Source organism: Phocoena phocoena, chromosome X (assembly GCF_963924675.1).
Source record: "Phocoena phocoena chromosome X, mPhoPho1.1, whole genome shotgun sequence".
Taxonomy (NCBI): Eukaryota; Metazoa; Chordata; class Mammalia; order Artiodactyla; family Phocoenidae; genus Phocoena; species Phocoena phocoena.
Window position 1 is genome coordinate 109,454,575 of NC_089240.1, and position 15,689 is coordinate 109,470,263.

At 39.3% G+C, this 15,689-nt stretch overlaps 1 pseudogene; it reads left to right on the forward strand.

The window, feature by feature from the left end:
• Positions 1 to 305: 305 nt before the first annotated feature.
• On the forward strand, positions 306 to 951 carry LOC136143042 (coiled-coil domain-containing protein 169 pseudogene; annotated as a pseudogene).
• The last annotated feature ends 14,738 nt before the right edge of the window (positions 952 to 15,689 follow it).

Below are 15,689 nucleotides of genomic sequence, written 5' to 3' on the forward strand. Positions count from 1 at the left end.
TTGAAAGCCAAAGCCAAAGAGAGAAACTTGAAAATAGTGAGAAGAAAATTATGTGACATATACAAAGGAACCACAATAAAATTAACATCTGACTTCTCATCAGAAACAGTGGAGACAAGAAGTCAGTATTATGACATATTCAAAGTGCTGGGGGAAAGAAGCTCAACCAAGAATTCTAAGAGTCAGTTCACCATACCAACAGCTCATGACAACACTTTCTCATCCCCAGCTTCTGGATGTCCCTTTAGGTTTCTGCTCTAAGCTATGCTGAGGGGAAGGATGTGGGAGATCTCTGACCTGACACTATGGGGGATAAAAGAAGTGACACCTTCTAAGGCATGAGCACTGACCTCCTTAAACTGGAGTTATTGGAAGAAATCCATATGAAAGACTTAGTACAAATCTCAATACTTGAAATAAGACAAAAGGTAGTGGAACTGGAAGCCAAACTCAGTACTGACAACAAAGGCAGTGAGTGGAAAACCTGTTATGAGACACAACTTGAACAGAATGATCAACTAGAAAAGCAAGTTGTTAGTCTCAGAGAGAAAATGGAAAAAATTCCGTGGAAATCCTTCACATAGACTATCTTCTATTCGTGTCTATGAGCGGATGCCAGTGGAATCCTTAAGTACATTACTTAAACAGCTCGCAAAAGAAAACAGGAGCCTTGAAAATCAAGTGAAAGACTATGTACTTAGACCGGAACGAGAATCAAAGGCTTACCACAAGATCAATGATGAACGTCGTATATACCTAGCTAAAATGTCTCAGGTCTCTGGCTCACACCAAGTTTCTAAAAGACAACCAATGAATCAACTGCATAGAATGAAAGAGAATCCAGTGAAAACAGAAAGATATAATCCAGCTAATCAGAAAATGGTAAATGCCAAGAGAGAACCAGCAAAAAAGATTACAGGATCAAATCATCTTCCAAAACTCAATCCATAATTCCAGAACTGGGTGGATTTCTATTTCTTTCCCTTTTTCATTTGTAATATTCAAATTGTGAAGTTACTGCTCGACACATTTTTCAGGTGATGAGATAGATAAGAAAGAGCTATTAAACCTCTTTAGCTCCTCTTCCAGAAGTGTGTTCCTTTGTCACCTGAAAGTAATTTTCTTAGTAATTTAGTCTAGTTTCAAAAATTATTTTAGAAAGTAATTTTAGTGACCCTAAAATATGTACTAGCAGAACTTAATGATTCTTTTTTTTTTAACATCTTTATTGGGGTATAATTGCTTTACAATGGTGTGTTAGTTTCTGCTTTATAACAAAGTGAATCAGTTATACATATACATATGTTCCCATATCTCTTCCCTCTTGCGTCTCCCTCCCTCCCACCCTCCATATCCCATCCCTCCAGGAGGTCACAAAGCACCGAGCTGATCTCCCTGTGCTATGCGGCTGCTTCCCACTAGCTATCTACCTTACGTTTGGTAGTGTATATATGTCCATGCCTCTCTCTCGCTTTGTCACAGCTTACCCTCCCCCCCCCATATCCTCAAGTCCGTTCTCTAGTAGGTCTATGTCTTTATTCCTGTCTTACCCCTAGGTTCTTCATGACATTTTTTTTCACTTAAATTCCATATATATGTGTCAGCATATGGTATTTGTCTTTCTCTTTCTGACTTACTTCACTCTGTATGACAGACTCTAGGTCCATCCACTTCATTACAAATAGCTCAATTTTGTTTCTTTTTATGGCTGAGTAATATTCCATTGTATATATGTGCCACATCTTCTTTATCCATTCATCCGATGATGGGCACTTAGAGAACTTATGATTCTTAAAATAGCCTAGGAAACAGGAAGGCTGTCATCATTACACTTGCTTTTAATAATATATCCATTATCTACTCTGATATTAACATTGCTATTATATTTGGTTTCTAGTTGGCTGATAGCTAAAAATGTGAGTTCATCAAAACTGCTTGCTATTTTAGGCTATATCATGCTCATTTTTTTAAAGGTTTAAACAAAGGGGCAAATCAAATGCATTTTAAACTTTGACTTAAAGCATCATGGTATTGCAGAAATAGCCTCCAATCAGGAATCAGCTTGGTTATAGTCCCTCTCTGCTGTAAATTTATGAGAACTTAGGAAAGTCTCTTCACCTCATCTTTATTTTCCACACCTGTAAGATAAATGAGGCAAACTATGCAACTTCTCAGGCCTCTTACCATTCTAGAAAACCAATACTTATTCAACTACTACAAGGACCTGCCACTTAGTACATGGTGATTTAAGTCATTTTGTGATGTTTATTCATTCACAGTGATGGCCTAGTTTTTTGGAGCAAACTTTGTAAGTGTTCACAATACTCAAGTCAAGTCTAGAAATGGACATTGAATGAGGGTAGGAGAAAGGTTCTTTTAAGGCATTTAGAAAATGTATCAATTTCTCTTATTCATGTTTAGACTGTTTTTGCAACTGTCACACTGGTCTACAATATACATATAATTTATTTCCCCAACTTAATAAGTGAAACTGTTAGCCTTTAAATTTCCAGAAACCATCCATTGGTTAGTATAGTTTCTAGCTAATGTTGTTCTCACCTTATATCCCAAAACCTAAATTCTTTTTATTCAGAATCACCAGTAATGAATACCAAATGCACTTCTGTATCTCTATAGACGTTCCTTTCTTTAAGGAAGAATGCATAAATTTCATATAGCCAAATAATTCTTTTATATGACTTTAAAATGTAATGCAGTGAGGGACTTCCCTGGTGGCACATGGTTAAGAATCCTCCTGCCAATGCAAGGGACACCGGTTCAGTCCCTGGTCCAGGAAGATCCCACATGCCACAGAGCAACTAAGCCCGTGCGCCACAACTGCTGAGCTTGCGATCTAGAGCCCACGAGCCACAACTACTGAAGCTTGCACGCCTAGAACCTGTGCTCCACAACAAGAGAAGCCACTGCAATGAGAAGCCCACACACCACAACAAAAAGTAACCCCTGCCCACCACAACTAGAGAAAAGCCCGCGCACAGCAATGAAGACCCAGCACAGCCAAAAATATAAATAAATAATAATAATCAGAGGAAAAAATGAAGATTTGGGGTCCTTTTTTTGTTTAATACTGAAATATGTATTAACATTAGTATTTAAGTTGAGAATTCATAAAGCAAAACAGCAGTAAACAATATTTAACATATTTCAAATTTTAAAATGTCTAAATGTATTACAAAATATCAAGAAATACCGTTTATAAAACAAATGCTGCTATAATCAAAAAGACAGATAATAGCGAGTGTTGGTGAGGATGTAGAGAAATGGGAGCCCTCATACATTGCTGGTGGGGATGGAAAATGGTACAGCCTTTTTGGAAAACAGTCTGTCAGTTCTTCAAAACTGACAGAGAAACATCATATGACCCAGAAATTCCACTACTATATATGTAGCCAAGAGAAAACCTATGACCACATAAAAACTTGTCCACAAATGTTTATAGCAGCATAATAGCCAAAAAGTGGAAACAACCAAATGTCTACCAACTAATGAATGGATAAACAAAATGTAGTATAGTCAAACAATGGAATATTATTCAGCAACAAAAGGAAATGAAGCACTGGTATATGCTATGACATGGACAAACCTTGACAGTAATGCCCTAAGTGAAAGAAGCCAGTCACAAAATACCACACGTTGCATAATTCCATTTACATAAAATGTCCAGAAGAGGCAAATCTATACAGACACAAAGGAGATTAGTAGAGGCCTAGGGATGATGGAAAAAGGTAGAGGATGGGGAGTGACTGCAAAGGGTACAGGGCTTTTATTTGGATGATGAAAATCTCTAAAATTGATTGTGGTGATGATTGCACAACTCTGTGTATTTACTACTAAAAACCATTGAACTATATACTTTAAATGGGTTAATCATGTTATATGATTTATATCTCTAATTCTGTTATTAAAAAACTAATTCTAAAAAAATAAATAATAATTCTATATATAGAAAAATAACCCTTAAAAAATGAAAGCCCCACAAACAAAGACAGTCTCAGAAAAAATAGCCTAAGAAAACAAATTGCTATCAGACCTGCTTTATACGAAATTTTAAAAAGGAAGTTCATCAGGCTGAAGAGAAATTGTAACTCGGATCCACACAAAGAAATAGAGCACCAGTGGGACTTCCCTGGTGGTGCAGTGGATAAGACACCGTGCTCCCAATGCAGGGGGCCTGGGTTTGAACCCTGGTCAGGGAACTAGATCCCACATATATGTCACAACTAAGAGTTCACATGCCACAACTAAGGAGTCTGTGTGCTGCAACTAAGGAGCTGGCGAGCTGCAACTAAGGAACGCACAAGCCACAACTAAGGAGCTGGCAAGCCTTAACTAAGGAGCCTGCGAGCCACAACTAAGATCTGGTGAAAAGAAAGAAAGGAAGGAAGGAAGGAAGGAAGAGAGAGAGAGAGAGAGAGAAAGAAAGAAAGAAAGAAAAAAAAAGAAAAAGTAGGTAGGTATGGAGGGAGGGAGGGAGGGAGGAAGGAAGGAAGGGAGCACCAATAATGTTAATTACATAGGAAAACATAAAATACAATATAAATATATTTTTCTATCCTTCTCACAACTGATTTAAAGGACATCTGCATAAAACAATATTATTAAAATATTGTTAAGTTTAGAATATATAAGATGTAGTATATATGATAATAATAGCACAAAGGAGGGAGGAGGAAAGGGAGCAATATGAGAGCAAAGTTTCAATACACTACCATAAATAAATTAGCATTAATGTGAAGTATATTGTTTTAAGTTAAGATATATATTTTAATCCTCAGAGCAATGACTAAAAGAATAATTCAACAAATAGAGTAAATAATGGGAACTAAACTGGCACACTAGAAAATATCTAATGAAAAAGAAGACAGTAAAGGAGAAATAGAGGGAAAAAAATACATGAGACATATAGAAAATAGGAAAATGGCAGTTATAAATAATTATATTTATAACATAATCAATAATTATATTAAATGTAAATGAAATAAGCACTACAATAAAAATACATTATCAGACTAGATTAAAGAACAGGATCCAACTGCATGCTGTCTAGAAGAGACACACTTTAGATTTACAACGCAAATAAGTTGAAAGGATAAAAAATGATATACTATGCAATCAGCAACCATAAGAGAGCTGGAGTGGCTGTACCAATGCATTAGTTTTCTACTTCTTTGTAACAAATGACCACAAATTTAGCACCTTAAAACAATACCATGCAAGAGGGAAGAGATATGGGGATATATGTATATGTATAGCTGATTCACTTTGTTATAAAGCAGAAACTAACACACCATTGTAAAGCAATTATACTCCAATAAAGATGTTAAAAAAAGGAAAAAATAAATAAATAAGTAAAATTACATTAAAAAAATTAAATGCAAATACTTTTGAAGTTTACTGTATAAATATCTTAAAGTCCCTGAGATCAGGTTATGTTGTGGGTGGATCAATATAATACATTTTGTTTTTAGTCATCTCTAGTTGTTTCAATTTATTTATTATGTATCTTGAGTTTTAAAAACTTTTATTTTTGTCTTCCTCAAATTTTACAACCTTTCATTAAACACATGAAGTATACAGAGAGATGTTAACATCTGGGAATATGTAACCCGTTGTGGATTATTTTATGTACTTGTTATTAAGGAAATTTATACTATCTAATAAAAATGTAGATTATTTGTTATTTTTCTTTAACAAAAAAAACAGACAAAAAACAATACCAATTTATTAGCCCACAGTTCAGTAGGTCATAAGACAAGGCATGTTCTCTGCTTTGTCTCTAGAAGCCAAAATCAAGGTGTGGACAGGCTGGCCTCTTATATGGAAGCTCTAGGAAAAAGTCTGCTTCCAACAAAAAAAGCATCTGCTTCCACATTCAAAGAATCTACTTCCAAGTTTGGGTTGTTGGCAGCAATTCAACAGCTATTCCTTGTAGCTGTGAAACTGAGGTCCCCATTTCCTTGATACATGGTCCCAACTACCTTCAAGCAAACAATAGAGCATCAAATCCTTCTTGTGCTTTGAATTTCTGATCACCTCTTCTAGCATCAGCTGATGAAAACTCTCTGTATTTAAAGGGCTCACCTGATTGGGTCAGGCCTACCAGATAATCTTTGTATAGTAAGGTTAACTGTCTTGGGACTTTATATCTGGAAAATTAATCACGTAGTATTTGATTGAATAAGAAGGAAACAGGAATCTTGTGGAGCCATCTTTAGAATTCTGCCTACCACAACTAATATCAGCTAAAACACACTTTAACACAAAAAAAGTGTTATTAGAGGGAAAAAAAAGACATTTTATAGTGATAAAGGTTCAATTCATCAGGAAGACATAACAACTGTAAAAACACACCTAACAAAGGGGCCCCAAAAATGTGATACAAAAACTGACAGAAGTGAAGGGAAAATAGTCTCCAATATCTTACTCTCAACAATTAATCGAACAACTAGAGAAGAAAATCAGCAAGGATAAAGAAGACCTGGACAACACTATCATACAATTTGACCTAAATTATTTCTATAGGACATTCCATCCAACAACAGCAGAATACACAGTCTTTTCAAGTGCACATGGAACATTCTATATTGTTCATGGTTATGGTTTATGCTAGGTCATAAAACAAGCCACAGTAAATTTTAAAAGATAGAAATTATACAATGTATATATCTGACCACAATGGTATTGAATTAGAAATCAGCAACAGGAAGAAATTTAGAAAATCCAGAAATATTTGCAAATTAAACAATCTATTTCTAATAACCTATAGGTAAAAGAAATCACAAGGGGAGTTGGAAAGAAATTTGAACTGGATGAAAACTAAAACACAACATGTTAAAATGTATAGGATTCAGCTAAAGCAGTGCTTAAAGGAAAAAATTATAGCTTGTAATGACTATGTGAGAAGAGAAGAAAGATCACAAATAAATAATCTAATTTTTCACCTTAAGAATCTAGAGAAAGTAGAGCAAACTAAACACAAGGCAAGCATAAGATAGAAATAATAAAATTACAGCAGAAGTTAATAAAATAGAAAACAGAAAAACAATAGAGAAAAATTAATGAAAACAAAAGTTAGTTCTTTGAAAAGATCAACAAAATTGACAAACCTTTAGCTAGACTGACAACGAAAAAAAGACTTAAATTACTAAAATCAAGAGTGGAAAAGGGAGGCTTCCCCGGTGGTGCAGTGGTTAAGAATCCGCCTGCCAATGCAGGGGACATGGGTTCCATCCCTGGCCCAGGAAGATTCCCACATGCCACGGAGCAACTAAGCCCGTGCGCCACAGCTACTGAGTCTGCACTCTAGAGCCCGTGGGCCACAACTACTGAGCCCGCACGCCTAGAGCCCGTGCTCCGCAACAAGAGAAGCCACCGCAGTGAGAAGCCCACGCACCGCAATGAAGAGTAGCCCCCACTCGCCGCAACTAGAGAAAGCCCGTGTGCAGCAACGAAGACCCAACACAGCCAAAAATAAATAAATAAATAAATAAATTAATTAATTAATTTACCAAAAAGAAGAATGAAAAAGGGAACAACACAACTGATTCTACAGTAATTAAACTGTTTATAAGAGAATGTTATTAACTACTTTATACCAGCAAATTAGATAACTTAGATGAAATGGACAAATTTCTGGAAAGACATAATTGACCAAAACTGACTCTAGAAGAAATAGAAAATCTGAAAGATTATAACAGGTAAAGGAATTCAATTCATAATTTAAATTCTTTCCACACACAAAAAAAACCAGACCCAGATGAGTTCACTAGTGAATTCTATCAAACATTTAAAGAATAAATGATAACAATGTTCCAGAAAGTAAAGAAGGAAAGAACACTTCCCAACTCTCTCTACAAGGCCAATATTATGTGACACCAAAGCCAGACAAAGACATCATCAGAAAAGAAAACTACACATCAATATCCCTCGTGAATAGAGATGAAAAGTCCTTTTAAAATTAATCAAACCAAATCTAGCAACATATAAGGACTATTTTACACCATGACTAAATGGGATTTTTCCCAGGAATGCCCAGTTGGTTTAACATTCAAATATCTTAAGGGTGGTCTTTAGTTGCCTGGTATGTGGCCCAGGGATGACTAAGGCATAGGAATATTGCCTCTTGGGGTACACTGGCCAGATGGAGGAGGTATGGCTCTGGATTGGTTACTTTGCACATCAAAGGCTGAGTCCTTTGCTACTCTAAGAATTGGTTAGCTCTGGGAGGGGTAGTCTCTCCCCAGCCAGGAAGATTTTTTTTTGAAAGTTGAAGCATCATAATATACAAAAACAAATTGAAAGCATGATTAATACAATTACTCCTTTGATTTTTTGACATCATATTAGGAAACTTTGGGGTGGTGATAATAAAGACCTTCAGTAGTAGGGCTTAAGTTAATCCAAACAGCATAGAAACCTTTTATTATGAGACTATGAAAGGTCTTAGCGTCTGGGAGAAAGTTGTCTCCAGCACGGGGAATGAAGTCATCTCCAACGGTGAGGTCTTGGGCTGGGGTGATGTCATCAGAGGCGATGCCATCTCCAGCGGTAAGCTTCTGGGTCAAGATGATGTAATCTAGGATGTGGGACTAGGAGTATCATTCCTAAGGGGATACCCACTCGAGTTGATGTGGGTCTTAGCATTTGCCATGTTTGGTTGAAACAGTGGCTTACTTGAAGTGTTGGGCCTCCGGATTGTAAACAATGAAAGCATCCAGACCAGTGGTAGTAAGACCATGGTCACCAGAAGAGTGTGCAGTTGTACTTGACAGGTTTTTGGTGGAAGTTCAGTTTCAAATGGGTCCTGTATCAGATGAGCAGCTGCCTGGCCTATGGGACAATCTACGGTTAAGAGGTCCCAGGAGAATATGCACCATCGATCTGGCCTCCAGCCCTTATGGAATGGGACAAGATCGAAAATGTATAAAGATAGGTTAACACCTGGGGCAAGATAGAGAGTCATTTAGGGATTTGTTTAGACTGGAACTTGAAAAGGAATTGTTTAAGGAGACCATTGTGTCTCTTAGTTAAAAGGGCTATTTGAGACCTATTAGTGACATGAAAGTTCTATTGAGTGTTTTTTCCAAGAGCCCAGCATTGTGTATTTTGAGTAATGAAGTGTGTGCCTTGGTTACTATTAATAGTGTTTATAATGAGTAATGAACCCTTGGCAAGGCCTTATATTGTGACCTTAATGTATAGAAAGACATGTGTAATTTTATATTTTGGGTATCTGTGAGGCAAGAGTTTCCAGAGTTCTTTAACCTGGTAGAGATGATTTTTAGGCAATGCCCACCAGTTTATAATAAACGTGAAGATGTGACCATTTGTTGGTCAGGGCATCCAGTGTTAAGATAACTGCCTGAAGTTTGGCCAAGTGTGTGGTTTTTGGTGTCCTGTCGTTTATTAGGGACATCCTAGCTAAGGGATGCAAAACAGCAACATTCCACTGAGCTCCATCATGTATGATGTTTAGCAGGGCCATTTGCATAATCTACTGCTGTTAGCACAGTTAATCCCAGGGGGTTTCCCAGGTAGCCAAGGGTCTGGGGGAGCGGTAACTTCCTCCAGCACCCTGGAATCTGGCAAGGGACTAAGGACAGGGGAAGCCATCCCCTCCTGCAAGTAGAACATGTCAGAAGGCCCAGGTTTGGTTGCGTGCTGATTAAGAAGGCCTCAGTTGGGCTTCCCTGGTGGCGCAGTGGTTGAGAGTCCGCCTGCCGATGAAGGGGATGCAGATTCGTGCCCCGGTCCGGGAGGATCCCACATGCGCGCGGAGCGGCTGGGCCCGTGAGCCATGGCCGCTGAGCCTGCGCGTCCGGAGCCTGTGCTCCGCAATGGGAGAGGCCACAACAGGGAGAGACCCGCGTACCGACAAAAAAAAAGAAGGCCTCAGTAGCTGTGCCAAGCTGGTGGGGTGCTGTTTCTATGACTCAAAGCATAATGGGCAGCTGGCTATGAAGGGTCACAGGCTCAAGATCTGTGAGAACCTCTATCTTTAGGAAGGTCAAGTAGGTAGCCAGGCATTTTTTGTAAGGGCAGTTTATTGCACCAGAAACCCTTGGGCAACCTACGGCCATCAGGAGTGGTCCAGAGACGCTGGGAGGTATGAGAAGAGGTTGCCAAAGTCTCTTTAGTGAAGGAGTTTGGAGCGGGTATTAACAAGAGTGCCTGTTGATTTTCATTTGGGAGTAAAATTGGTAAATGAGAAATATGTTGTCATTAGAACCGAAGAAGAGCTAAATTTGTGTTTGGATTTGTATGTCCTTAATGAGTGTGTCTAATGAATTTCCTTGGAGGAGGATGTTATCAATGGAATGTCATACCTGTGCTCCTGGAGGAAGGTGGATGTAGTTAAGATCTTGTCTATAAGGACTGAGTGCGATGGCAAAGCTGCTGAGGTGCCCCATGGGTAGGCTGGAGAAGATGTATTGTGTCCCTTCAGGGGTAAAGGCAAATTGCAGCTGAGAGGCTGTTGAAATGGGCACTGGACAGAAAACGGTAGCCAGATCTATAAAAGAAAAATATTTCCCAGGTGTTGACTGAATAGAATCATTGATTTTGATAATATTGGATATCTGGTATGGGGGCCTTGGTGAATGGGACCACAGCATAAAGGTGGTAATAATCCATCATGAGGAGTACCCTCACACACACCATTTTTCTTTTCATTCTTTTTTTTTTTTTAGATTTAAGAACAGGCAACACTGGGCTATCAAATGGAGAAGAAATGCAGATAATCACTCCTTTATTAATTAGGTTTTCTGTAATAAGTTTTAATCCTTGAGCTCCATGTTTTAACTTATACTGAACCAGGTTATTTTAACTGCAGGTCCATGGGGTCCCATATTATTAAGCCAATTTGTAAGTCTCAAAGACTTACTTTAGTCTTAATTTATTATATTGTGTTAGAGCATCTATGCCCAATATAGAATATTTTAGGGCAATAGGTATTATGTCTTTGGATACTTAGGCAAGGCTACAATTAGAGTGAGGTATACCCATTTTTTCTTCATTTTATATTTAGTTACCTTCTTTAGATTTTAGGGGACATGATGTTTAAATTTACTGGGATCCCCAGGCACAACTGCAATTTAAGCCCCATCTTGATTAAGTCCATAAAGTTCTTGTCAAGTGATGTATTTTAGCAAGTATTAAAGTTAATTTAGAACCAAGCCTGTAGAGGCACAAAAGCCAATCAGCATTTTTTTTTATCATTTTGTTATATAAATTCTTTAATATATAAATTCCAAATTTCCAATTGGATCAAATTGGGGGATTTTGTTTTAATTTAGTTATATATTTTATATATACTCACAATTCACCTATTATATATTTATATGAAAATATTATACATGTTTACATAATTTAATTACCTTCTATTTTCTCCTCCTGTATCTAGCTAGGGTTTGTTTCAAAATCAATAAGTAATCTAGGGCTAGCATTATGCTTGTTAGAACTGGCATTTGCTCAGTACATATGGCTTAAAGTTCCTCTTTATTTTCCCTTGGGCTTGTAGCCACCAAAAGTGGCAGTCTTTTATCTTTATCTTTTTTTTCCTTTTTCTTCTGTTTTTGACTTGTAGCTACCTAACTAAAGCCACAGTCTAGTTTTTGTGCCCAGATGAGAAGAGGGAAAGAGGGGAGAAAAAAGGGACCTCTTGCCTCTAAGCAACCTCTCCCTGGGACCAACGCTGTCCCTATTAAACACGTTTCTAGAATGGTCTGTAATATTTATAGGCGGCTAAACTTCTCCCCCTCATTTTTTTTCTTTTGGGTGTTTACCTGATAAGCTCCTGGTGATCCCCAGTAGCCTCTGCTCTGAGCAGTGGCCTCTATTTCTAGGGTACCCCAATCAACCTCAGAGGGGTGACATCTAGGAGAGCAATGGTGGCCTCAACTTTATCTTTTACATTTTTTGTTTTGTGATAATTTTGTTTTAAACATGAGACTTTAGCATATGCATAGGCAGCAGCATTTGAGAGTACCCAAGCACAGGGACCTGGAGATTTATAATCTCAAGTGAGCTGAGAGACCAACTCAGGTGTTTTAGGGGGAGTGGGATTAAAGTTCCCCTTCTTCTCCACAGCCTCTTTTTTATTTAAACATTGAGCCACAGGTCTCCAAGGATGGGTTCCTTATATCCCACTTGATCAAAGGAAAAATGTGACAGCAGTAAAGCAAGCAACAAAAGGATTTGCCTTTGAAACAAACTTTAGTGTTTGAGTGCCATGGTTTGCTGTGAAAAGGCACCCTGAGTTGCATCACCAGCAGAACTGTAGAGCTCACCAGGGACCAACGCCAAGACTCTTCCCCGGGGACTCCCTCTAGAAGAGCAGGCCATGTCTTAATTGCTTATTGGGAGGGGAAACTCCAGCAGGAGCCTGAGTGTCCACTGCTGACTTCAGCCCTGTTGGGTCGATGGATCAGACTCACATCCAACATGCTCTCATCAGAGGAAGCCTCTCTTCACTCCCTTGGGCAGGGAGCTTTATCTTGTAAATTAGCCAGTGATCCTAATCACCTCCAGTGTCACTGCCCAGGATCTAGAGGTCACTGCCCGGAACCTAGGTGCATCGAACCAGGAAAATCAGGTTTGGCCCAGTTGACCCAGCTGTCCAAGGTAAGATGCCAACTATGGAATTACAGCAACCACGAATGGAGACTTTAGCACCTGAAACTAAATGAGGAGCACCATAGACGCAAGTGCCTTTGAGGTCCTCTTAGATTTAATTGGAGGACCATGGCAGTGTATAGCAGATACAGCATGAAGCAGTGCAGCCAGAGTGCCAGTGTGCCAATGGTCAGCCATGTCTTCCTGGGCAGTACTCGCTGTTTGGTAAGTCCAGTTAGTAGGCCAAGAGCAGCCTAGAGGCAAGCTCCCTCCATCAAAAGTTGAGTCACCTTGCACACTGCGCCTATTGTTCTATGCCCAGGTCTTAATTTATAAAGGTGACTGAGTGATGAGTGAGGGATAGACTCAGGCCAGAGACTTTAGTGGGATTGCCAATGGAAAGGCAAGACAGGGCAGGGTAAACAGTTTCGGATTGGCTAGTTTGAATAATTTTGGCAGGTTCTAAACTATAGGGGTGGTCTCTAGTTGCCTGGTACCTGGCCCTGGCATGATTAAGGCAGAGGAATATTGCCTCTTGTTTCTAGGGGAACTGTAAGTAATATTAAACTTTTCCTTCAATGGCATTGTTCTCTCCGTGTTGCCATTCAGTCACCTTTATAAATTAAGACCCAGGCACAGAACAATGTGATACTGATTGGGATGGGAAGGAAAGAAAGAAAAGAAAGAAAGAAAGAAAGAAAGAAAGAAAGAAAGAAAGAAAGAAAGAAAGAAAGAAAGAAAGAAAGAAAGGAAAGAAAGAAAGAAAGAAAGAAAGAAAGAAAGAAAGAAAGGAAGGAAGGAAGGAAGGAAGGAAGAAAGAGAGAGAGAGAGAGAGAGAAAGAAAGAAAGAAAGAAAGAAAGAAAGAAAAGAAAGAAAGAAAAATAAAGGAAGGAAGAAAGAGAAAGAAAGGAAGGAAGGAAGCAAGCAAGAAAGAAAAAGAAAGAAAGAAAGGAAGGAAGGAAGGAAGAAAAAAGAAAGGAAGGAAGAAAGAGAGAAGGAAAGAAAGGAAGGAAGAAAGAAAGGAAGGAAGGAAGGAAGGAGAGAAGAAAGAGGAGGAGGAGGAGAAGAAGAAGAGGAGGAGGAGGAAGAAGAGGAAGAAGAAGGAGAAGAAGAAGAAGAGGAGGAGGAGGAAGAAGAGGAAGAAGAAGAAGAAAAGAAGAAGGAGAAGGAGGAGAGGGAGAAGAGGAAGAAGAAGAAGGAGAAGGAGAAGGAGAGGAAGAGGAAGGGGAAGGAGAAGGAGGAGAAGGGGAGGGAGAAGAAGGGAAGGAAGGAAGGGAGGGAGGGAGGGAGGAAAAGAAAATAGAGTGTTGGCAAGGATGTGGAGAAATTGGAACCTGTGTGCATCGCTGCTAGGGATGTAAACTGGTGCAGCTGCTGTGGAAAATGATGGCAGTTCCTCAAAAAATTAGACATAGAATTCCCATAAAGTCCAGCAATTCCACCTCTGTGTATATACCCAAATGAAATGAAAGCAGGGACTCCAGCAAATATTTGTACACCCATGTTCATAGCAGCATTATTCACAATAGCCAAAAGGTGGTGCTATGGTCTGAATGTCTGTGTCGTTCCCCCCCAGCCCCCACCAATCACATCCATATGTTGAAATCCTAATTCCCAAAGGTGATGGGTCCCACCAATTTATTAGTAGGTGGGTCTTTGGGAGCTGATTAGTTCATGAGGGTGGAGCCCTCATGAATGGCATCAGTGCTTTTATAAAAGAGATCCAACAGTGCCCCTTAGCCCCTTCCACCATGTGAGGACCCAGAGAAAAGGTGTCGGCTATCAACCAGGAAGAGGGCCTTCGCCTGAACATACTGGTCCCTTGATCTTGGCCCTCTAGCCTCCAAGAGGCCAGAAATAATTTTAGAGAATTTATGAGAAATAAATTTCTGTCGTTTATAAGGTACCTAGTCTGCGGTATGTTCTTATAGCAGCCTGAACAGACTGGCAGGGGGCAAGCAACCAAGTGTACATCAACAGATGAATGGATAAACAAAATGTGGTATATACATACAATGGAATATGATTCAATCTTATAAAGGAAGGAAATCCTGACACATGCTACAATACGGAGTAACCTTGAAGACATTATGCTAAGTGAACTAAGCCAGTCACAAAAGGACAAATATATGATTCCACTTACATGAGGGACCTAGAATAGTCAAAGTCATAGAGACAGAAACTAGAATAGTGGTTGTCAGGGGCTGGGGGAGGGGAAGTGGGGAGTTATTGTTTAAGGGGTACAGAGTTTCAGTTTGGGGAGAGGAAAAAGTCCTAGAGTTAGGTGGTGGTGATGATTGTACAACAATGTGAAGGTACTTAATGCCAGTGAACTATACACTTAAAAATGGTTAAAATGGTAAATTCTATCTTATGTATATTTTACCACAATTCTTTAAAATTCTCAAAAAGGGGCTTCCCTGGTGGCGCAGTGGTTGAGAGTCCGCCTGCCGACGCAGGGGATGCGGGTTCCTGCCCCGGTCCGGGAAGATCCCACATGCCGCAGAGCGGCTGGGCCCGTGAGCCATGGCCGCTGAGCCTGCACATCCAGAGCCTGTGCTCCGCAATGGGAGAGGCCACAACAGTGAGAGGCCCGCGAACAAAAAAAAAAAAAAAAAAAAAAAAAAAAAAAAAAAAAATTCTCAAAAAGTCAGAATAGAAGGTAAATTTCTCAAACTGATAAAAGGCATAAGAAAAGTCCATAGCTCACATCACGACATCATCACAGCATCAATGGTGAAAGAGTGAATGCTCTCCCCCTAAGATTAGAAACAAGTCAAGGAATCCACTCTTGTCACTTGTATTAAACACTGTACTGGAGATTCTAAGCCAGTACAATCAATAAAGGAAAAAGAAATTAAAAGCATTTAGATTGGGAAGGAGGAAGTAAAAGTGGCTTTTTTGGCAGATGACAATCATTAATATAAAAAGTCAAATGAAGGCTTTCCCTGGTGGCGCAGTGGTTGAGAGCCCGCCTGCCGATGCAGGGGACACAGGTTCGTGCCCCGGTCCGGGAAGATCCCACATGCCGCGGAGCAGCTAGGCCCGTGAGGCA